Source organism: Crocuta crocuta, unplaced genomic scaffold, assembly GCF_008692635.1.
Source record: "Crocuta crocuta isolate KB4526 unplaced genomic scaffold, BGI_CrCroc_1.0 scaffold167, whole genome shotgun sequence".
NCBI lineage: Eukaryota > Metazoa > Chordata > Mammalia > Carnivora > Hyaenidae > Crocuta > Crocuta crocuta.
Genome location: NW_027532406.1, coordinates 8,494,893 through 8,518,816, shown reverse-complemented (window position 1 = coordinate 8,518,816; position 23,924 = coordinate 8,494,893). Strand labels below are relative to the sequence as shown.

The window sequence follows — 23,924 nt, the reverse complement described above, 5'->3', positions numbered from 1 at the left end:
TCTTGAAGTCCCACCCCTTGAAAGTATGACCTCTACTTTGGCTAAAACCTTACTGCCCTCTTCCAAATGTCTGTGCTTATGTTATCTCTTTCCCTTCTCAAGAGCTTCTTCCTGGAAGGATGGTTTTATCTGGATCCTCTAAGAAGGAGATACCAACACAGTATTAAATATGTAAGAATTTTGATCAGGGAGGAAAGGCTGGGATTTGTATTAGACACCAAGTCTGGTAGAGACAAGGAGGGAAGTTTGGACAGAAGCTTCCTAGAGTGCACAGTCTAAAGAAGGTTTAATAAGGCCATTGGGGAGTCATCAAGCTGGTCAATGAAGAGGTCCCTATTTCCTAGGAAGAGGTTTACTTTAGAATCCTTGCTGCTCTCTGTCATAGGCTAGGAGCATCCCTTGGAAAGAATAGCCTGGGGACAAATATGGCAATGGACTTCAAAGCATAGTATCTGGAAATCCTGGTCAATTATATACCCTGATCAGTTATGCTCCCTATAACTGGAAGACTGCAAGGAGCATTCATAATACTGCCAAGAAGAAAAATTCCCAACTGGGCCACTTATGAGCTTTGTCACGTTGGGAAAGATGCTGAATCTTTCTGAGTTATTTTGTAAGAGTAGAACTATTATAGAAAATAAATGTGATAAATTATGTGAAGTACCTACTGCAGGAACTATTCAAAAACATTAGTTGTTTTTATCTTCTCTAACATTCAGTAGATTACCTACATATATAAAAGTCACTTAATAATGTTTTAAAATTATTCTGTTTACATGTATAAATAAATGTATTGATACATAAAGTTATACCCACATGTATATGGGTATAGAATAAATTGAGCCTTTGTTTCTATCTCTCCATTTAGAATTTATTTTCTTAAATGGCTTTTTTTCTTTCTTTTTTTAAATGTTTACTTTTCAGGGAGAGAGAGAGAGAGAGAGCGCATGTGAGCAGAGGAGGGGCAAAGAGAAGGAGACAGATGATCCAAAACGAACTCTCCATTCACAGCAGACAGCCCAATGTGGGGCTCGAACTCATGAATCATGAGATCATGTCCTGAGCTGAAGGCAGATGCTTAACCAACCTGAGCCACTAAGAAGCCTCTCCATTTAAAGAAGCCTTCTAATAAACTTCATGTTTCATCTTTGAACGAAATTTTTCCTGGTAGAATCTATATTATTTGCTTTATTTCTTCCAACAGAGATACTTGCACAAATAAAGGTATCAGACTGACAAAACCCTGCATCTTAAAAACAAATAATAATCATTGTAAAGATAATTATTAATAATAAACTTTTTTACCTCCTATATTCATCCATCCATTCATGTAAACATTCATTCAACAACTATGTAATACTCTATTCCAAGAACTATGCTAGGGAAGCAGAAACAAACACTGCTCCTATCTTCATTTCACTTACATTCTAGTAGGGAGAAAGTCATTAACCAAAGGATCACATAAACAAATGTGAAACTGCAGTGGCAACAATGCTATGAAGGACAAGTGCAGAGTATAATGAGGGCTCACCACGGGCAGATTGGATGGAGTTGGAGTGATTGCCGATTGCTTTCTGGACATTGTGCTACTAGCCCTAAAGAAGGAAGAGTTTATAAGGTGATGAGGACAGGAAAGGATGTTCCAAGCAGAGGAAAAACATATACAAAGCCCAGTGGTGGAAAGATGGAAGACGTTTCGCGTGTGGGAGACAGTTCATGTGGAAAACAAATAGGAGGAGAGTAGGTTCAGAACCTGGAGAAAATAGGAGGGGCCATGTGTGAACATAACGACTATAACTGTCCCAAAGGACTAAACCTGAAAAATAGACCCAGATCCCACTCTTTAGATTTTTATCACACTCAGTGGTCCATCACTGTCCATTTTGTTATATTTGTTTTTAGTCACTCATTTTTTAAAAAATAAAGTAAATATAAGGAAATACAGTTAAAGAAAATGTCAATCAGCCATTTGAAAAACACCCAACAGTATTTAAATGTCATTACAAATATGATCATTAAATGTGATCATTACAAATGTGATCTTTAAAATGGGTTTTTTTAAGCCTCTTGCTGATTCTATCTGTATATACATCGAATATCTGATTTAATTATTTGACTACATGAAAAGTAGTTATTCAATAATATGAAAACATAATAGAAATTTTTAAAGCAATAAAATTATACTATATACTAATCCCAATATCAAACCACAGAATAGAGTAACAAAAATGTCATTTGACCCACAAATGTTGAGATATTCTCATTTGTGCCTGAGGCAAAACAATGGAACCAATGCAGTTTTTGAGAAGAAAGAATAATAAAAAGGAGTAACCAACCACTGTCTCAGAGACCATCACTGCTAAGACATCCTTTGTATCAAAAGAGTCCTTTAAAAAAAAAAAGTACATACAGAGTTTTATATATGGTATAAACCTTTAGTTATTTTTCAGGGTCCTGTGCCTGCAGATTTGTGGCATGTGGCTCACTGGCTGATATGTTAAATCCCCCAAGTTACATCAGGCAGGCCCAAGCCCTGTTTAAGACAGAGTGAGACTATGCCCTCAGTCTCTTAAGGGAAGGGTACTACTAAGAGTTTACATAATATATATCCACCATCTCCCAGAAGAAATATGTAGTATTTTCCCTACTGCTATGTCTTTAGGAAAAGATCTGGACAGGTAGTAAGATGCACCAGAGTGGTTGTAGTGTGCATTTCTAAGAATTCCTCTCTGAAAACTTGTTGGAAAAGAAATAAACATTCAAAATAGTAAAGCAAAAAACTAAGCATAGATTAGATTAAACAAAGAAACAAACAATATGTAAGTGCGAGTCAGATCACCAAATCTCCTGTGAAAACAAATAAAATTGACACAATGAACATTTGGAAAATGCCTATATTTGTTGTTTGGTTTTCAGAGCCTTAGGAAAATTGGTTATTTTCTAAGGGTAAATAGCCTCTTCCTACATAGTATGTAATCCTTATTTAACCTAGTTCTTCCAATAATGCATTGACATGATCTTGATTAAGAATATAATGTGGATATATTCTTATATACATTTATATTCACACAAGCCAAGGTTGAGAAAATAATAGCCTTCAACTTACCTNAAAAAAAAAAAAAAAAAAAAAAAAAAAAAAAAAAAGAGCAATCCTAGCAATGCTTAACTTTAGCAGGGTCAAGAAAGGCCATGGTTGCTGTTAAGTGAGAATAAATAAAAATAATGGCAAGAAAGTGAAGCAGAAGAGCAGGAAGGAGAAAGAGAAAAGGAAGAGAGAAGAAAAGTCTCCAGACACAGATAGGGAGGAGAAGGGTAATCTATAAAGTTATTCAGTGACATCTGAACTCTGGAGATCTATTCTTTTTTTAATTTTTTTAAACATTTATTTATTTTTGAGAGACATAGAGAAACAGATCATGAGCAGAGGAGGGGCAGAGAGAGGGACACACAGAATTGGAAGCAGGCTCCAGGCTCTGAACTGTCAGCAGAGCCCGACACGGGGCTCGAACCCACGAACCGTGAAATCATGACCTGAGCCGAAGTGGGATGCTCAACTTACTGAGCCACCCAGGCACCTCTGGAGATCTATTTTTGTTGGGTTCCCTGGATAAACCCATGCTTTCCCCAGCAAGAGTTTTGTTTGTTTTGTTCTTTTAAATATTAGAGTGAGATGCCTGGGAAGACTGAGACATGTAATCCAAAGGCAAAACTGCTTTCTGCCTTTACTCTGAAGATGCTCAGAAGTGAGTTTGGAATTGGGCTGCCTGATTTTTTCCTTCCCTTCTTCTCTTCTCTTCTCTTCTCTTCTCTTCTCTTCTCTTCTCTTCTCTTCTCTTCTCTTCTCTCTTTCTCCCTCTTCCTCTTCCTCTTCCCTTCCCTTCCCTTCTCTCTCTCTCGCTTTTTTTTTTGTCTCCGTATCATTTAACACCATGTCTCCCTCTTTTGGCCCTTACCTCCCTACCTCTGTTCCCATTTTGACTCTGCCTAGACTTGATCATATCACAATTCTAGGCACTGTCTGCTGGCTTATTCTTAGCAGGTCCTAACAAGGGACCAAGACCCAGAAGATAATGCCAACTCCATAATTTCTAAAGAGATGGAGCAGGATATGGTGGGTATATGGAAGAATTTTTCTCTTGAAACTGTTCTTTTATACCACAGGAAAACTGTTTTTAATTGAATTATGTTTCTTGAGGTGGACTGAGGTCAGAGGGTAGCTTCAGCTCTGAGCCTATCTCCAGCACCTCTTTCACCAATGCCTGTTGCCTTTTATTTTAATTTCATGAACTATCACCTGTCAGTGCTTGCACTAGAGCCAGTATGGTTAGAAGAGTATAAAGATAAAAGCCTGATAACATTCTCTCACCATCAATCTATAAGAAGGCCACTTACATTGCTTTTAGGGAAGCAATGAAGACATATATTTAAGAAAATAAATCCAGGGGCACATGGATGGCTCAGTCAGTTAAGCATCTGACTCTTTCAGCTAAGGTCATGATTTCACAGTTCATGAATTTGAGTCCCACATCAGGCTCTGCACTGACAGCAAGGAGCCTTCTTGGGATTCTCTGTCGCTGTCTCTCTCTGCCCCTCCCCTGTCCCCTTCCCCCATGTGTGTGTCTGTGTGTATGTGTGTTTCTCTCTCAAAATAAATAAATAAATGTTTTAAAAATTTGGAACTAAATCCAGGTTTCCAATGCAAGGCCCATTATCATGCTTAGTTACTGAATCTTTGAACTCAGTTTACAATCACTTCTTTTTATTCTGTATCCTCTATTTTTGTCTTGATTTAGAACACAGGAACTTCCAACCTTAGGTAAATACTTTTAGATCCTACCAAAATTTCAAGAAAATTGATATCTTTTTTGCATCCAAATCTAAGAAACTTTAGATGAAGATTAAGAAACTTTGCTTATAATCCAACTCTATATGTATTTATAATATATAAAGTTTACTTTTTAAGTTTGAAAGCCTAAATGGTTAAAGTCTCAGTGTTTTGAATAATTTCCTCACTATAGAAATTATTAGTTTTTACAGTAGGTAAACAAAACATAGCTTAAGAAATCCTTGGTAGTTCTTACTGGGCACTAGGTTTTCAAAGTCCAGAAAGGAAAAAGGAGAAGCTTGGATAAACTAAACGAAGAAAACACTGTCATTTGCCATACCCACTGTCCCTTCCTTTAATTTCTCCCCTTTCTGTGAACATGCCTTTTGGATTCAGTATCAAATCAAACCTGCCAAATTTTGCTTTATGTACTTGCTGAAGTCTTTTGTTCCTCAAACCTCAGATAAATCTGTTAAATTGTTTAGAATACAATGGAGTTACAAATACTCCTCACAGCAGCCTCATACCCCACTATTGAAACAAGGTATCTCACTCATAAAAATGTATAAAACTGAACAGTGCATACAATTTCACAGGCTTCCTAGTAATTCAAAACATTTGTAAATTCTATTTTTTCCCTGTGCACTGCCAGCACTCACAACAAATTAAATTCTCATTCAGCTGCTCTGCTAGGAAGCAAAACAAAACAAGACTGGGCATGAACCAGAATGTCTTCCTTTTATGACTTTTTCTTACTCTTTATTTTGATGTTCTAAATGGATCTGCCCTTTGTATTTCAATAGCCATTATGGTTTTACTTGATTCTATGAGCAACCATGATTAAGGATGTTCCATCATGGCCTCCTCCCACAATTAACCATAGGGTTCACAACCCCTCCCCCAGCCCTGGAGTAACTGCAGGGAACAGTTCCAGCAGCCCAGTGGGCCACAAAGTGGAGGTTCTTTCTCATCTGTACAGTGGCCACAGCATGAGAGCATTGGTGGGCATCTGATGCCAAAATTCTGGATGGAGCCTTCTGTGGATGTGCTCCTCTGCCCGCCTCTGTTTTGCAAAGAAATTCCAGGAAGATAAATAACAAAATAATGATGCTTTTTAGTCTCGAATAAAGTGACACTTATAATTTCTTAAATAGCATACATATTAATGGTAGAAGTAACCATTTTTGAACAATAACTACCTGTAAGGCACTGTGCTGTCTTGGAGACTATTTCATTTCATTACTTTAACAGTTCTGTAAGGAGGTAGATATTGTAACCATTTTATGGAAACTCAACAGAGAAGTTGAGTCCCTAAAGCACATAGTCACATGTTCTGGTTCCATAATTTGAACATGAAGCTCTCTGACTCCAAAGCCTTCTTAACTGTGTAGTCACTTATTAATCATGACAATATTACATTGATATAAAGCAGAATCCAATACCAAAAATTCACTACCATGAACCATGAAATTTCCTGAGTCACTAAATGAAGTCACTTTAAAATGTCATTTATATAAAACCAAGCAAAGATATTACCATTAGGAAAAAAGTAGTCACCTGAAGACTTTTAAGCCAAAGATCCTACACTGCCCACATGTACTAGAAATAAGAATACAAATCCCATCTGAATGTTAATATGTCACTACATGAAATCAGAGCTTATGGATCACATAAAGCAAATTAGGGTTCCCTACTCAATCATTCAGGTGTCCATTCTTCTCAACAAATCTTACCAGACATGACTGTTTTTAGCATTTTTCTGAGATATTTGAGATATGCAGAGATATAGCTCCTGTCTTGCAAGTAAACTAATAGAAGAATAAGACAAATGCCCATGAGAAGTTAAGTAATGATACCAGTCACTATTCATGCCAGCCAGATGACAAAAATAATAAACAAAATGGGAATACAGCAGAGAGAAAGCAATTGCTTTGGGTTCCTGGACCAGAAATACTTCAGGGACAGACAGAGGTAGAAGGAAGAGTAAAAATAATCATGCAGAGATAGACTGAGCATCGTGTGTTTAGGAGACCATAAGCAGAGATGGAATTGACAATTCAAGCTGAGTGTTCATACTGGAGATGCACAGTGATAAGCTTCAGAAAGTAGCCTGGAGCCAAACTGTAAAGTCTTACCTGTCTCAACCAAGGAATTTAAACTGATTATGATTAATGGAGAGGGGGTGCTGAAGATATTGCAGCAGAGACTGATACGACAAAGGCACTATTATAAGATTACCCTGGCAGCAGTGTTTAGAATGTATCGGATGCCAGAGACCAAAGCCAAGAAGACTAGTTTGGAGACACCTTCAAGTAATGAAATATGAGGTGAAGTTCAGGGAAGGGAAATGAAGAGAATGAAGTGGCAGTGTGGCGAAGCATACTCTGTGCTTACCAGGTTCTCCTTCCTTCTCTTCTTCATGGGTACACATTCCCCAGTGAGTTCTAAACTTTGAACTGAAAGCAGAATAAGTATAAGTTCTGGAGGTTTCTCTCTTTTCCCTGCTGTAGGAACCTAGAAGCTCCATGTTGAGATGACAGCTTCACAAAATGCTAGCTGAGTGTCTCCTTAAGTCACTTCTTGAAGACAGTGTCCTGGGGAACCATTGAGAATACAGCAGACTTTGTAGGAGCAGAAACATGTATACGTTAAACTATTGATGGATTTAGGGTTCATTATTCAGAGTCTCATCTCTTCTTACTAATACAAAGATAACTGTCAGAATTGATAGCTGTGCTCAGGGACCTTGAGAACCCTGACCTTGGAAGCAAACCTAAAAATAGGTAGGGACCACAATTTGTCAGTGACTTAAATAACGACACTAACACATTACATTTAAAGATTTTCTATAGAATAACACGTCATCTACATAAAGCGAAGGTTTGACTTCCTCCTTACTGATTTGGATGCCTTTTATTTCTTTGTGTTGTCTTATTGCTATAGATAGGACTTCCAGCGCTATGTTAAATAACCATGGTGAGGGGCGCCCGGGTGGCTTAGTCAGTTAAGCGTCCGACTTTCGCTTAGGTCATGATCTCGCGGTTCGTGGGTTCGAGCCCCACGTCGGGCTCTGTGCTGACTGCCAGCTCAGAGCCTGGAGCCTGTTTGAGTCTGTGACTCCCTCTCTCTCTGACCCTCCCCTGCTCACGCTCTCTCTCTCTCTCCTAGAAATAAATAAAACATTAAAAATAAAGAAAGAAAGAAAGAAAGAAATAACCATGGTGAAAGTGAACATCCTTGTCTTATTCCTGATCACAGAGGAAAAGCTCAGTTTTTCCCCATTAAGGATGATATTAGCTGTTGGTCATTCATATATGCCCTTATGATGTTAAGATATGTTCCCTCAACCCTACTTGGTTGAGAGTTTTTATCATGAATGGATGTTGTACTTTGTCAAATGCTTTTTCTGCATCTATTGAAAGAATAATATAGTTCCTATCCTTTCCTTTATTGACATAGTGTATCACACCACCTGATTTGTGAATATTGAACCACCCTTGCCACCCAGGAATAAATCCCACTCGATCATGGTGAATGATTCTTTTACTGTTGGATTTGATTTGCTAGTATTTTGTTGAGAATTTTAAAATCATGGATATTGGCCCATAGTTCCCTTTTAAGTAGGGTCTTTATCTGGTTTTGGTATCTGGGTAATGCTGGACTCAAAGAATGAATTTGGAAGGTTTCCTTCCCTATCTATTTTTTTTTAATCGTTTTGAGAAGAATGACTATTAACTCTTATTCAAATGTTTAGTAGAATTCCCTGGGGAAGACATCTGGCCATGTGATGATTGGGAGGTTTTTGACTATTTATTCAATTTCCTTACTGGTTATTGGTCTCCTCAAGTTTTTTATTTCTTCCTGTTTCAGGTTTGGTAGTTTACATGTTTCTAGGAATTTTTCCATTTCTTCCAGTTTCTACAATTTGTTGGCATTTAGTTTTTCATAATATTCTCTTACAATTGTGCTTCTGTGGTGTTGGTTTTCTTTATTTTCTCTCATTTGTGACTTTATTTATTTAAGTCCTTTCTCTTTTCCTTTTGGTAAGTTTGGCTAGGGGTTTATCAATTTCATTAATTTTTTCAAAGAACAAGCTCCTGGTTCCACTGATCTGTTCTATCAGTTATTTTAATTTCTATATTATTTATTTCTACTCTCATCTTTATTATTTCCCATATTCTTTTAGCCTTAGGCTTCATTTGTTCTTTTCTTAGCTCCTTTAGATATAAGGTTAGGCTGTTTCCTGAGATTTTTTTTTTTTTTTTTGCTTCTTGAGGTAAGCCTGTATTGCTAATTGCTATAGATTTCCTTCTTATGACTGCTTTTGCTGCATCCCAAATGTTTTGGACCATTGTGTTTTCATTTTATTTGTTTCCATGCATTCAATGGAACCACTAGTCAGTTCATTATAATTCCTTAGTTCCTACACCTATAAATATTTTTACTCTTGGAGTGTCTAAAAGAAAGTAAATAGGGTGATACAAGATGAGATTATACTAACTCAGTTCCAATTTACTCAAGTTCATATGCTGGTGTCCATACATGCAAGCAAGTAATCTGAGTTACATGGTTTTCCAATGCAGAGATTTCAGGCATACAAGGTCTAAAAGCAATTATATACTTTTTTTTTTTTTTGCCAGAAAGAATGTATCTGCAAGGCTCCCAGCAGGATTAAAAGAACAATCTGTGATAATGAGATAGTATAAAACTAAGTAACCCATATGGAAGTTAAATCCATGATCTTGGGTGTATTAGGTCTGAGCTTTAACCAGCAGTGCTAATTATGAAAATAATAACTGGACAAGGTATGATTAAAAACTTTCATCTGAAAACTACACCTTGAACTGTATCTTTATTTTAGACAAGACCTAGCCTGAACTAGTTCTGAAAGCCCTGACAAATGACCTTCTTAGAGTTGTGGATGAGTGCCAAATGCCCATACTGATTCTATGCTACATTAGGTCACTGGCATTTTCCAACAGGACACCTACAGATTCTCTACATAGGACATGGATATGAAAATGCCCTATACATATCAAAATATTTAACAGCAACATGTCACTTTGGATGGCATTTTAAATTGGCTTCTGAGGGGTCTTTTGTGGGGAATAATCAAGGGGTGGAGATATCATTACACTAATCCTGTTCACCAAACCCAAAATGTATCTCATGTGGTCATGGAAACTCTTTGTTTTAATTCAAAATTAATTAAGTCTGAGTTAGAGCAGAAAGGGAGTGGTCTCATAGCTTTAATTGCAGACATTCAATACAACACGAAGACTGGCATCCCAGTGCTTGGCCTTGAATTTCTGCCATCAAAACCATTAGTCAATTCAGAGACAGAGCTTGAACACTTGACTGCCTACACTCAGCCCCATCTGTTATGTGCACTATTGCCAATACATAGTCAGATGCACCAATGGCACCGTTCATCAATGGTTCTTATGAAGCATGCAGGATGCCTGTCTACTTCCACCAAAGCCACATGGTGTCATCTTTCCTACTGGAAGAATAATCTATCTAGAAGCCACTAATTTATACTTGCTTATTCCTTTCTTATTTAAAAAAAAAAAAGTAGAATATATGACCTCAGCACAAGGAACTCAGGGTTTGAGCCAAGCAAGAATGATAAAATTAGGAAGTACTGAACAAATGGATTAAAATGTATACTGAGAAGAAACAAAACTATCAAGATGAAAAACAAAAATGAAACATCAAAAACACAGAAAGACAAGATCTAAATAAGTATTTTTAGACCACTTTAACTGAAATCTAATTTATTTAGACTTTTGGTCTAACAATTGATAAAATTATATTCTAAAACTGTGGTTCTTAACATGTTAGAAATATCAGGGGAATTTTTTAAATCTCCAGATGAATAGGTATCATATGTCCTCCAGACCAATTAAATAAAATCCTGAGATGGGATTAGACATTAGGAATTTTTTTAAGTGTTCCTAGGAATTCCAATGAACAGTCCTGTTTGGGAGCTACTGACTTAAACAAAAAAAGGCGAAATCAGTTTTTAAGCCACTGTTGCTTCTACTACAACTGATTCACTGCGCCACAAAAAAGGAAATAAGTATCCTTAAATTTATATATTAGGAAAGACAACTTAAAAAGGTTGAAAAGTTTGCCTAAGATTACATAACTTATATAGACTGTGGAGCAGGGGCTTACAACCAGAGCCCAATACTGACTGAAGGACAGTTTGACCAAATACACTGAAGTCTCTGGGTGATATCATGGAGGGACTGGCTGAGTAGGGGGTAGAGGTGAGTCTTTGGACTGAGGGGAGCTCTGATAATAAATATTGCTTTATGCCCATTTGCACAGTGATTTCCACCATTTAGAAATTTCTTTGAGTTATGCCAAGGTAATCAAAAGTTCCCAAATACAATGCAACAGCTACAATAATAATCAGTGTTATTGTTATTATAGGCACCAATTATGAACCTGTTATATGTAAAATTCTATTTTAGTTATTTTACATGTATGACTTTGACTCTATTACATCCTACAAGGTAGATATCAAAATCTTCATTTAATGGTTGATAAGAGGCTTATAAAGGTTAAATAACTCTCCCAAAGTCATATAATTAGTAAATGGCAGACCCACAAGAGAGCTGGCTGTATGCTCTTTTTAAATTTTTATATTGCATTGCATAGAGAAACTAAATATTTTAACATAATATTACATTGCATAAAGAAACTAAATATTTTAATACAATTACTCTCCATTATTAGTAGTTTCATCATGAACTAAAGTCATAAGACATGAGACAGGCGAATGAAGGCATAGGGGGGTTGTGGGAGATTTGGTGGTTTTAAAATATGGTCACTAATTATTCAATATTCTTCCCTTCAAGAGAGCTTGATTTTCCTTCCTTTGAAAGTGAACTGGACTTGCTTCCAATTAATAGAGTATGGAAGAAATAATGCTGTATGACTTCTAAGACTCCATGATAAAAGGCATCATCACTCTTAGAAAAGCCAGCCACCCTAACAAAAGGCCTCCTGCCAACAGCCATGTGATGGAGTCGTCCTGGAAGCAGGTATTCCAGCCCCAGTCAAGCCTTCACATGATTCTAGCCTCCATCAACAGCTTGACTGAAACATCTTGAGACATATGGAGACAGAAATGTCCAGGTAAGCTATTCCCCAATTCCTGACCCACAGAAACTGTGAGCTAATGTTTTTATTTTAAGTCACTAGATTTTGCAGCTGTCTGTTACACACCAATTGATAACTCATATAGGAAAAACAACTACAGAAGACAAATAATAAAAGGTCAAGATAATGGGGCTCAATGATGCATAAAAATAAACAATCTTGAGGCACTTGGGTGGCTCAGTTGGTTGATCGTCCGGCTTCAGCTCAGGTCATGATCTCATGGTTCATGGGTTTGAGCCTCTCGTCAGGCTCTGTGCTGACAACTATCTGTTGGAGCCTGGGGCCTGTCTTCAGATTCTGTGTCTCCCTCTCTCTCTGAACCTTCTCTGCTTATGCTGTCTTTCTCTCAAAAATAAAAAGAAAACATAAAAAAAAGAATAAACAATCTTGAGAACCCAGAGATACCAGGAGAGTACTAGATAACTGTCTAAGGATATGGGAAGGAGTTGGGGTAAAGAAAAGGCAACGGTGGGGTGTCATAAACTGTTTACAGTAACTCTTTTTTGAAGGAAAGAAAAACATATTAGTGTGAGGGTGAATTCATTTTCCCAGGTTATTACAGAGTTTGACAGCACTGCATATGACATACTAAAAGCCACCTAAGCACCTAAAGCAATAATGCATCATGCAAAGTCAAGTAAAGTCTTTTTTGTTATTTTACACAGTGTAATAAGACAGGTCATGATAATATGATGTTATTAAGTAGGCTGAATTATTCTGAGGCTAATCATTACATATAATATCCCTTTACCTATTCATCTTAAGGCAAAATGTTATTACATTATTACATCTTGACAAGTGACTGCATCTACTGCAAAGAGATACAGATTTTAAGGTTCATTTTTTTTTGTTTTGTTTTCCTTGTTCAGGCTTTCAGAAGTCCAAATTCTATAGTCAATCCCCCTCTGAATTCCAAACACTATGTCCTAGAGAGTCTGATAGGGAAACACTGGGAGATAATAGGATATACTGATTTTGTTCTTGCCAGTAAATCACCTCCCCAGGTAATTGTTCTTATAATAAAAATGCCAACTGGGTGGCAAGTCTCTGCACCAAAAAAAAAAAGTTATATTTTATCCCCGTTGTGCATTCAGTACAAATTTTAAAATCACAAGAAGGAGGAAAGATGAAATAAACTCCTGCTGAAAAAAAAAATAAAAGAAGGAGAAAAGGAAATAATTTCAGGGGATTCTTAAAAATGCACCTCTAGTGTTGCAGTTGATGCTATAAAATACAGATAGCTAGTGTTTCCTTAAGAAAATGAACTGATCACACCAGTGACTGATAATCCAATCTCTGTCCAATGGGATAATAGGACTTTGTTCAGTGATGGTCATTTGTAACATCCCCTTTCAGAAATATATAGTAATGTCTATGGCAGGACTTCCCAAAGGTTAAAAAGAAAAAGAAGGCTCCCTTATTTTCCTTACTGTCCCTATACTGTCAGCCTCTAATCCTATTTGCCATGAACCAAAGAAGAGAAAGAAAAAGGACAGAAGTGGGTGAACAAGTAAGACTGGAAAGGAGAGGGGGATGGAAATGAGTGTAAAAAAGTAAACCCACAAGCTTTGGAGAATGTTCCATAATCATTTTTTCATCTCCCTATAGCTGTGCTTCTTAACCTCCACTTCTAAGCCCAGTGATTTCACTACAATACATCCAGTTGTGATTTCCTCAAGAATGAACTGAAGATGCTCTGGCTCTATGATCTGTGACTGAACATCAAATCAACCCTATGGGTGTTTGGTTTTGCAGCCAGGCACTTTACCCCATTCCCAAGATCAGCCTCCATCAAGATCACACTCCTGATACTTGAACCCTTCTGTTGAGTTCTGTGTTTTAGACCCTCAAAAGCAGGCTACCACCTTACTCTCACTACATTACCATCTCCAGTGACTATAGATGTGTAGTCCTTATCACTGCCTCTCATGGATTCTACATCAATACATTAAATACCACTCTCTGCCAACACCCTCAACAAGCAACAGTCTTAACAAATGCAAGCCATTATTAGCTAGATTTTACAGAAAGACTAGGATTCATTGTAATGGCTCATTCTCTTCCATGCCTACATCTCACTTCCTTAATTCCGGATAACACCTTCTTTTAGACTGCGTATTCCACTGTTACATACTAAGTCATATCTTGAAATATAACATTTTCCTTAGTTAATGTGAAGAAATTAAATTAAATCCATATCCAGAATATAAACAGGGAAAAGCTTTTCTTCTTCAGCCCATCAAATTTCAAATCCTGAGGCAGACGTGTTATCTTTTTAAAAAACTATACAATTTTAAGAGACTTTGAGTGATTAATTGATTCACAAGTCCCAAACTAATGTTGAATTGAAAATAGCAATGGCATTTCTAAGTGCTGTACTGCACTTTCTAATACCAGGTGATGAATATCTGTGGAGTTTCATCGGACCAGCAGGGCTGACACCACTGGCTCTATTCTATATGCTCTATTGATTTCCCAGTTAACAATTATGCAATATATATTTGCTCATTCTCCATGCAAAAAGATCAAGATTGACATTTAAGAGCCCATCTTTGGGTAGGAGGGAAATCCTTAGAGATTCAGGAAAATATAATTTAGAATAAACTTCTGCCTTAAAAGTAACTGCTGTTCTTATCCTCTCTCAGTAGCAATGCCCTCTTTCTTTGCATGATTCTGTTTCAAAATCAGTAGCCTACTAACCCCTCATGTCAGAACAAAAGATCTAGGATTAGAGAAGGGGAATTCAAATGCAGTTTCATGATTACTTTTGATAAACCTTCATGTAACTTTTCTTCTACCCCAATACAAGGGTGGATATCAATTACAGGAAAAAAAATAATGTGCCAGAAACTTATCTTCTTCCAGTACATCAGGGACCAAGGACTAACAGTCCAAACATGTAGGTCTGAGAAATTGTATTACCATCAGACTCAATGTCTTATCTACAACTTCTGTCCTCCCCAAATTCTTGTAGTTTCAATTAAGTAAATCCCTACTATGGGCTCAGTTGGATCTACTTTCAGAACCAAACTTTGACTAAGTCTACTAACATAAAAAATAGTCAGAAGAAGAAATCCAGGAGCAAGTCCCATAAAAATAAAAGTTTCTGTGGTAGGGAGGTGCTTCACAGGTTTGAAAAAAGAAAGGAAGCCACTGTGGGGAGATGGAGATCAAGGTAATAGGAGCTGTGGGGTAAGCAGAATAATGGCCCTCCAAAAATTATTACAACCTCTGGAGTCTGTTAACCCATGGCAAAGGTATTTTACAGATGTCATGTTACATGTTACATATCTTGAGATGGGGTGATCATCCTGGATTACACAATTGGACCCAGTTTGATCACTCAAGTCCGTAGGAGTCAAAAACCTCTTAGGCTGTGCTCAAAGAGAGATGTGACTATGGAAAAAAAGTCAGAGAGATGGTAGCCTGAAAAGGATAGATGCCCTATTGCTGGTTCTGAGGTGTAGAGGTCAATGTACAAAAACTAAAAAGAGAAGTTAAGGGTGGACCCTGGGTGACAGTCAGCAAGGAAATAGAGACATGTAGTCCTACAACCCTGTGGACTTGAATTGTGCTAACACCTTCATCAACAAAAAAGTTCCTTCCCTGGAAGCTCAAAATGAGCACAGTCGTGTTGCCACCTTGATCTTAGTCCAGTGAGACCCATGTTGGACTTCCGACTATAACCTTAAGATAATAGATTTGTGGTGTTTTAGGCCATGTGTTTTAAGTGTATGTAGCTTTTAGTAATTTGTTATAGCAACAATATATACCTAATACAAAGCGAAGTAGCTCTATACATGTGCCAAATCATGCCAGCTATGATAGAGCCTGTTTTTCAAAAGCAATAGGGAGTCAATGATGAGTTTTAAGAAGGGAATAACTTTGTTAAAAGGTTACTGTGGAAAAGATGCTATGCTCCACACCTAATGTCATCAGGAAACACAACTTCAAACAATGAGATACTACTACACATCTATTAGAATGGCCAAAATCCAGAAACACTGACACCAAATGCTGGTGAGGATGTGGAGCAACAGGAATGTTCATTCCCTGCTGGAGGGAGTGCAAAATGGTATAGCCACTTTGGAAAATGGTTTGGCAGTTTCTTACCAAATTAAACATGCTCTTTCTATGTGACACAATCCAGAAATACCCTTCTACCTAAAGGCACTGAAAACTTAATCCCGTGCAAAAACTCGCACATGGATTTTATTACTTCTATTCATAATTGCTAACAGTCGGAAGCAATCAAGATGTTCTTCAGCAGATAAATAGATAAACAGCAGTGCATCCAGACAATGGAATATTATTATTATTTATTTTATTTTTGTAAAGTAATCTCTACACCCAATGTGGGGCTCAAACTCACAAACATCAAGAATCACATGCTCTACCAACTGAGCCAATCAGGCACCCCAAACAATGGAATATTACTGAGTGCCAAAATGAAATGAGCTATTTTCTGGGATACTGCAAATCAAGTGATCACAAGGCACCAAAAGTCCAGATAAAGGAAAAAGCACTAGACTGGATATTCAGAAGCCTGAGTTTTAGTACCAGTTCTTCCATTGTCCAACATGTAATCTAGTGCACATCACTTCACCTCTCTGACTTATGTTGATTTACGGTTTTGTGCGTTGCATAATAATCACTAAACTAAAATAACAAAACCTAAATGTTAACATTTGTAAAATAGCAATATGTTTATTTTAATAACAGAAATAATTGCAGTCTGTTACATCTTTTATTTAAAAGATAAGAATCCTTATTTAGGGAATGGAGAAAAAAAGCCTTAAGTACAACGGCAACTAAAATGGCAATTCAAACAAGATAAAATTGTTTTTGAGCTACTGGTCTTTTAATTAGAGACAATGTCAAAATGCAGTGTGCTCTCTTAGCTTTATTAATTTGAATCTGTTTCTTGTTTCTCAACAAACTGAAGAAATAAACAGAGATTTTTAAAATTAATTATGTAGTGCAATTTTCCTTTAGGAAAACCAATATAGCTTAATTTTCATTAACTATATTGTAAATCGTATTACTCCTTTGGAAAACATTCAAGGGTGTTTTTATTTATAAACCAATAGATGAGAACTGTAATGCATTTATATGGTGCCTGGATACTTTCAAAGGAGGCTTCTTATTAAGTAGAATTCAACATTAGTATTTTCAAATATCATTAAAATTTTTTAAATGAGAAAACCCAATATATCACTGAAGCCAAGAATACTGGCATCCAGGGTTAAACTGTCGCATTCAGGATGCTAATTAGCTAACCATGACTGTATGTATAATGAAGATATTAAGCTTTCTCTAAGAACATTGCAACTTGAAATTCAAATAACTAATGTTATGGGATAATTGGGAAATATGATTAACTGATTTAAACACTACTGAAAATGCAGCACAATTCTCTTTCAAGGGGAAGAACCAATATATTCTAGAGACAAATGCCCAAATCAGAATTAGCATGTAGTCAAGAAAGGGGCTGACTAAGAGTATACGGGTAACCATTTTGAATAAATCACTTTAAAGCTAGTCACAGTGTGAATGAGCATAATTATATGGCTCTCATCTCTGCTCATGTTTTCTCTCTCTCTCTCTTTCAATTGCAAGTCCCCTTAACTGTCATGTTTAGCTGTCTCTTTGAGATGTTTCTGTACATGGTAACAGATGAATCTGCTCTTCTGTGATTTTTATAAATTGTCTTAGCTCACACAGCAAAGACATTAAGTTTCAGTAGGGAAAGGCTTGACCCTTGGGTGCTTGCGTGCAATTTTCTATTGTAGGAAAGCTCCACAAAGCTCTAGAGAAGATTTGAAAAGACATCAGAAAATAATTTGAAATGCAGAAGTAACCAAGATGTTCTGTACCTTTTCATTGCTTGCAGTGATTATGGGTCTACATAGGAGAGTAAGTAAACTATTTAATAAGTGTTTCCCAATGAGAAGGTGTATTTTAATAGGGATAGCTACTTTAGGCCCTCTGGGTTCTTTTCAATTATTTCAAATAATTGCATATAACCACCCTAATAACCAGGAGATCATCAATAAAAGGAATTTAATGAAATGATTCCGAAGCATGAATTAATGCTCACACTTTCTAGAGGAGACGGCCAAGAGAATATTGTAGGCAGCAAAATTTCAAAGTAGAAAACCAAGCAAACAGAACTAGAAACAAGCACCATGGAGAAATAAAAATCATAATCTATGTACCTGATAAGAATTTATACTTGTAAGTGCAAGATAGCTGCAGAGACTTGTCCTGTATTAGTTGCCAAAAAAGTGTGATGAGGATAAAGGTAAAGATAAAGAAAAATAAGACTTCTGGGATAAGATTAAAGAATTAAATTTACTCTCTCCAAGAAAACCATGGAAAGAAAAATAGAGAATAACTAATATACTAGAATTTAATGCAAGGTAGATCATTTCAGTATTGAATGAAATACTCTACAATTATTTTGCTATAAGACTATATACGAAGTTCTTCTGATTAGTTGCAAGTCTTGTCTAAAGAATCATAGCCAATCAAAACTAAGTCAAGGGGGACCTCTGGCAGAGGCAGAAAGAAATGGTGGGTTTCTTGTAGTCAGAATGCTATATTATTCATCCTTTGGACCTAGCACTATTGGCAAAGCTGATATTCCACATACGTACATATATTTTTAAAATTTTATGTATAAATAGCATCATCTACAGACTACTTTTTTTAATGTTTTATTTATTTCTGAGAGAGAGACAGCATGAGCAGGGAAGGTCAGAGAGAGAGAGGGAGACACAGAATCTGAAACAGGCTCCAGGCTCTGAGATAGCTGTCAGCACAGAGCCGGATGCAGGGCTTGAACCCATGAACCGCGAGATCATGACCTGAGCCGAAGTCGGAAGTTTAACCGACTGAGCAACCCAGGCGCCCCATGTACAGACTATTTTTGAAAATAAATTATAATATTAAAAAGTTATTGAATATAACCTTAACTCATTTCTAGATGAAATATATGTGAGTAAAACAATAATATTAATTGCATCCTTAATCCATGAGTTTACTAGTTGCTGTCATATTATTCTCCAAACAATTTGAGAGGCAACTTGTGTGTGCTAATTTTTAGAAATAAGGAAGCTGAGATCCAGATATCATTAATAATTTGAACAGTGTTATAAGTAAAGGAATTTGAAAGGAACTCATGACTCATAGATACCAGAAACCATATTCTATCCATTTTATCACTCTAAATTATGGAGATTATCCAGAACCTTGATTTCATGTGTTTCTTCAGTTGTTCTTTCTTGTCTTCTTTTATTAGTGTTTATTCTATTTTACAAGTTTCCCTTCCTTTGCCCTTCCCCTCAAAAACAGATAAATATTATACAATTTCTAACAAGTTAGGCTTGTTTCTTCATAGGTGAATTTTTAAGTCATTAAAAAGACACAAGGAAAAACATATAAAATAATAGCAATGTAGTACAGTATAAACAAAAGATTTTTGTAACTAGAAAGTTCAAAAAATAAGTAAAAAATAAAAATAAAACATTTAACTGTAGGATCCTATACATAGTAACTGAATAACTAGTTATCTTTTTCTCCATATCTGTGTGGATTCATATCTTAATGAACATATTCAAGATTATTTTTCTGATAATATTTATCAGTGTGTTTCCATTTTATATTTTTATTCAGATGTTTTTTTTTTAATATTTTTTTTTATTTATTTCTAGGAGAGAGAGAGAGACAGGGTGAGCAGGGGAGGGTCAGAGAGAGAGGGAGATACAGACTCTGAAATTGGCTCCAGGCTCTGAGCTGGCAGTCAGCACAGAGCCCGATGCCGGGCTCGAACCCTTGAACCGCGAGATCATGACCTAAGCGAAAGTCGGACGCTTAACCGACTAAGCCACCCAGGCGCCCCTATTCAGATGTTTTNTAAAAAATTAAAAAAAATAAATTAAAAAAAAATAAAATCCCCCCCCAAAAAAAGAAAGGAAAGGCAAAGGATTCAGAAGTTTCTTCTACTATATATAACTGAAGCCAATTAACTGTGGCTTCAAATTTTTAAAATCTTTTTTCCCTAAAAGCAAGTATTTACAAATACTATATTTTATGTATGTACTATAGGCAAGAAGATTAGAAAAATGATTTGAGTTTCAGTAAACATTTAAAAAAATGAAGAAATTCACAATAAAATAAGAAGTAGTACATGGAGCAGCCATGTGTGTATATAACTGCCATGTGTAAGGGCTGTAGAGGGAACAGTGAAAGGAAAAAACTAAGTGAGAAGGACCTGTTAAGAAGCAGGTATGATAACACAGAATTAGATTCAGCCTTCTTTTGAGCTTAGAAGGGTCTAGAATTAAATATGATACCTTCAGAGTGGCCACTGGTAAGTGTGGATCTCAAAGGCCCCAAAGCTCTGTTTTAACTCTCATCCTTTATTGTGTGAGACAGGAAGCAAGAGTTGCAGCCCTTACTTAGTATCAACCAGTTGTATCACCTATCTCTTCCAAGACTCCAGGTACCTCATCTGTCAAGTATGAGGTACCTGAAGATCTTCAACCATGTCCTTAAAGAATATGCAAAAATTTTGTGAAGGAGATCAAAATATATTGTTACTAAAATCAAATAAGATTTATTAAGTGGGGAAAATCTTAATGACTAAAAATTTCTTAGTATAAAGTGTTCTTTCATATATTTTCTTCAACTGTATTAAATCCTTCTGGTTTTTTCCTTTTTTTTTTCTTCATTTATTTATTTTGAGAGAGAGAGAGAGAGCATGCTTGCACATGATCAGGGGAGGGTCAGAGAGAGAGAGGGAATCTCAACCAGACTCTGTGCCTTCAAGCATCACGACCTGAGCCAAAATCAAGAGTTGGACACTTAACCAACTCAACCAGGCTGGCACCCCTCTTCTGTTTATTTCTCTCTTTTTTTTTTCTATATTCCAGGAGGGACAGGCAGTATGATATAGTCCTTCGAGCACTGACCCTGGTGTCAGACTGGCTAGGTGTGAATCCAGCCCTGCCCATTCACTACCTATGAACCCTGGTAAAGTCACTTAATCTCTTTATGTGTCAATTTTCTCATTTATAAAATGGTGATTGCACACATGCTTCCTGATGAGGAAGTCATGAGGATTAATGGAGGCCATATATATCAAGCACTAGGACTCGCCTGCTAAGCACTGTCGTAAACCATAGCTCAGAGCAGGAACATGTTTGGCATGAGACACTTATTTTAAATTCAAATGTAAGTAATGCATGTTGGTCTGCAAAGAGTGCCATGGCTTTTAGGTGCTTTCTAAAAAGAAAGAGGAATATTACCTAATATTGTTAGGATATATTGTTTCAGTACAAAGAAGCAAGGTTTTTATGCTTTTATAGTATGCTACCTTTAATCAAAGAAAAGAGATATAGTAATACATATATGTATAGAGTTATAGCTATATCATTTTAAAAAAGGAAAGATAAACAAAAAATTAAAAATGGTGATACCCACTAAAGAAGGGCATGGTAGAGAAGGTAGAGCTCTCCAAATGTGCTTTACTTTGAGGATTTGACTTTGTAACTATAATAATGTTTTAAATAATAATTAAACAAAGTTAATTCAAACTAAAAAAAATCCATAGAAACAAAAAGCAATGAAGCAAGGGAATATATAAAAAAGAAACAAGGGAATATAACTGTTCATGAATTGATATGAATTATATTTAAGTAGCATTAACCAAAATCTTTAAGAAATTTAAAATTGTTTTTACTAATCACATTGTTAATAATATTACTCTTGTTATTCATTTATTTACTTTATTTATTTTGAGAGGAAAGAGGAGAGGAAGGGCATATGGGGGAGGGACAGAGGGATAAAGAGAGAGAGAATCCCAAGCAGGCTCCTCACTGTCCGCACAGAGCCCACCATGGGACTCCACCCATGAAGTGTGAGATCATGACCTGAGCCAAAACCAAGAGTCAGATGCTTAACCAACTTAGCTACCAGGCATGCTTATTACTGCTGTTATTCTAAAGTTATTCTTAAATTATTATATATATGCTGTCATATGGAACTAAGATTTTCAGTTTAAGAGAAAAGAGATAAACATAGCAAATGAAAAAAATTACAAGCAAAACCCCATAAACTGAAATTTGAATTGGAAATATGAAAAGTATAGAAATATCAATATAAACATATAAAATATTCCTCTTTTAAGATATTTCTACAGAAAAATCTTAGAAACAGTGACCAATTAAGTAGCAATGAGCTTATCCAGTGTCCAAATTGTGGACTATGAATGCCGTTTCCGACAAAAGGTACCAAGATGTCTTAAATACATGGCTGTTTCCTGGTTTGGGCAGAAAATAGAAGAGAAGATCTTGGGACTGTTTGTCATACCAAAAAGTGAGGATGAATCAGTGACCAGAGAGATCATCTCAAAAGAACTTAGGAACAAAATTGAAGAGATTCCTGTCTTTCCTTTCACCACAGCAAAGGCAGCCATAAGTATGCTCAGGCTTCAGAAGTGGCTTGTCCTCAGTTTCCTCCTCTGTGGCAAGAAGATCTGGTTGGATTTCTAAAATGAGACCAGCGAAATTGCCAATGCCAACTCCTGTCAGCATGTCCAGAAACTGATCAAAAATGGGCTGAGCATCTGAAAGCCTATGATGGTCCATTCAGGGCTCAGGGCTGGAAAAACATTTTGGCCCTCTGGAAGGGCAGGCATATGGACATTAGTAAGAGAAAAGGTACTGCCAATGCTCAAATGCCTGAAAAGGTGACCTGAATAAGGAGAGTGAGAATTCTGTACTAGCTCCTCAGAAGATACCTGGAGCTAAGAAGATTGACCAGCACATGTATCACAGTTTGTCCCTGAAAGTGAAGGGGAATGTGTTCAAAAACGAGTGAATTCTCATGGAACACATTCACAAGCAGAAGGCATACAAGGCTCGCAGGAAGCTTCTGGCTGATCAGGCTGAGGCCTACAGGGCTAAGAACAAGGAATCATGCAAGCACCTTTAAGAGGGGCTCCAGGCAAAGAAGGAGGAAATCAAGACTCTGTCCAAGGAAGAAGAGACCAAGAAATAAAACTCTCTCTTTTGTCTGTATGTAGTGGACTCAGCAATTATAGATAGGTTATTCAATAAAACAAACTTTTATCTGCTTCAAAAAAAATTGAAGAGATTTCTATTGGCAAAGATGAGATAAATTCAAGATCATAAAGAAGAATAACTACAGTGGATTGAAAAACATCAAATATGAGAGGATCCATGAGGTTATAATGATATCTAAAAATAACTCAATAATCATCTCCAGATAATTTTAAAGAACTAACCTATTCTGAAAACTTAAAGGAAGATAATGAGGTATTTTTTTCTGCCCTTCCTGTATGTGCTTCAACATAAACACTTGATAGAGTAAAGTTATTCTTTATAGAAGCAATCCAGCCAATAAATGAAAAAGGAATGATGGAATTAGAGTCTTACTATTTTGCAATGCCCATTGAACAAATAGATCTAGTCATCAGTAACAGATAAACTATCAGGTGAAAAACTGATTGGGAGCTAAATTTATAATGGGTGAATCAGGGTGATTCATTAGGTAGCTTACTTGGTTAAGTGTCTGACTTTGGTTCAGGTCATGATCTTCCAGTTGGTGAGTTTGAGCCCCACATCAGGTTCTGTGCCTGACATCTCAGAGCCTGGAGCCTGCTTTGGATTCTGTCTCCATCTCTCTATGCCCCTCTCCTGATCGTGCACCATCTCTCTGTGTCTCTCTCTCAAATCTAAATAAACATTTATTTTTTAAAATTTTATAATGGATGAACCAGGCCAATCATATAAAAACCTGTAGATTAACCTAAGATTATTATAAAGAGATATTAGACACAATGGGCTCTTTAGTGTGATGCAGCAGAAGGAACCCAACATCCTCCACAAAGTATTCTTTC

The 23,924-nt window shown here is 36.5% G+C and overlaps 1 protein-coding gene and 1 pseudogene across 1 annotated transcript in view; one reads left to right on the top strand and one right to left on the bottom strand.

The window, feature by feature from the left end:
- CTNNA3 (catenin alpha 3) overlaps positions 1-23,924 on the bottom strand; it is a 1,601,461-nt gene that overhangs the window by 917,196 nt on the left and 660,341 nt on the right. The window lies entirely within an intron of this gene.
- Positions 22,483-23,062, top strand: LOC144243556 (large ribosomal subunit protein eL19 pseudogene; annotated as a pseudogene).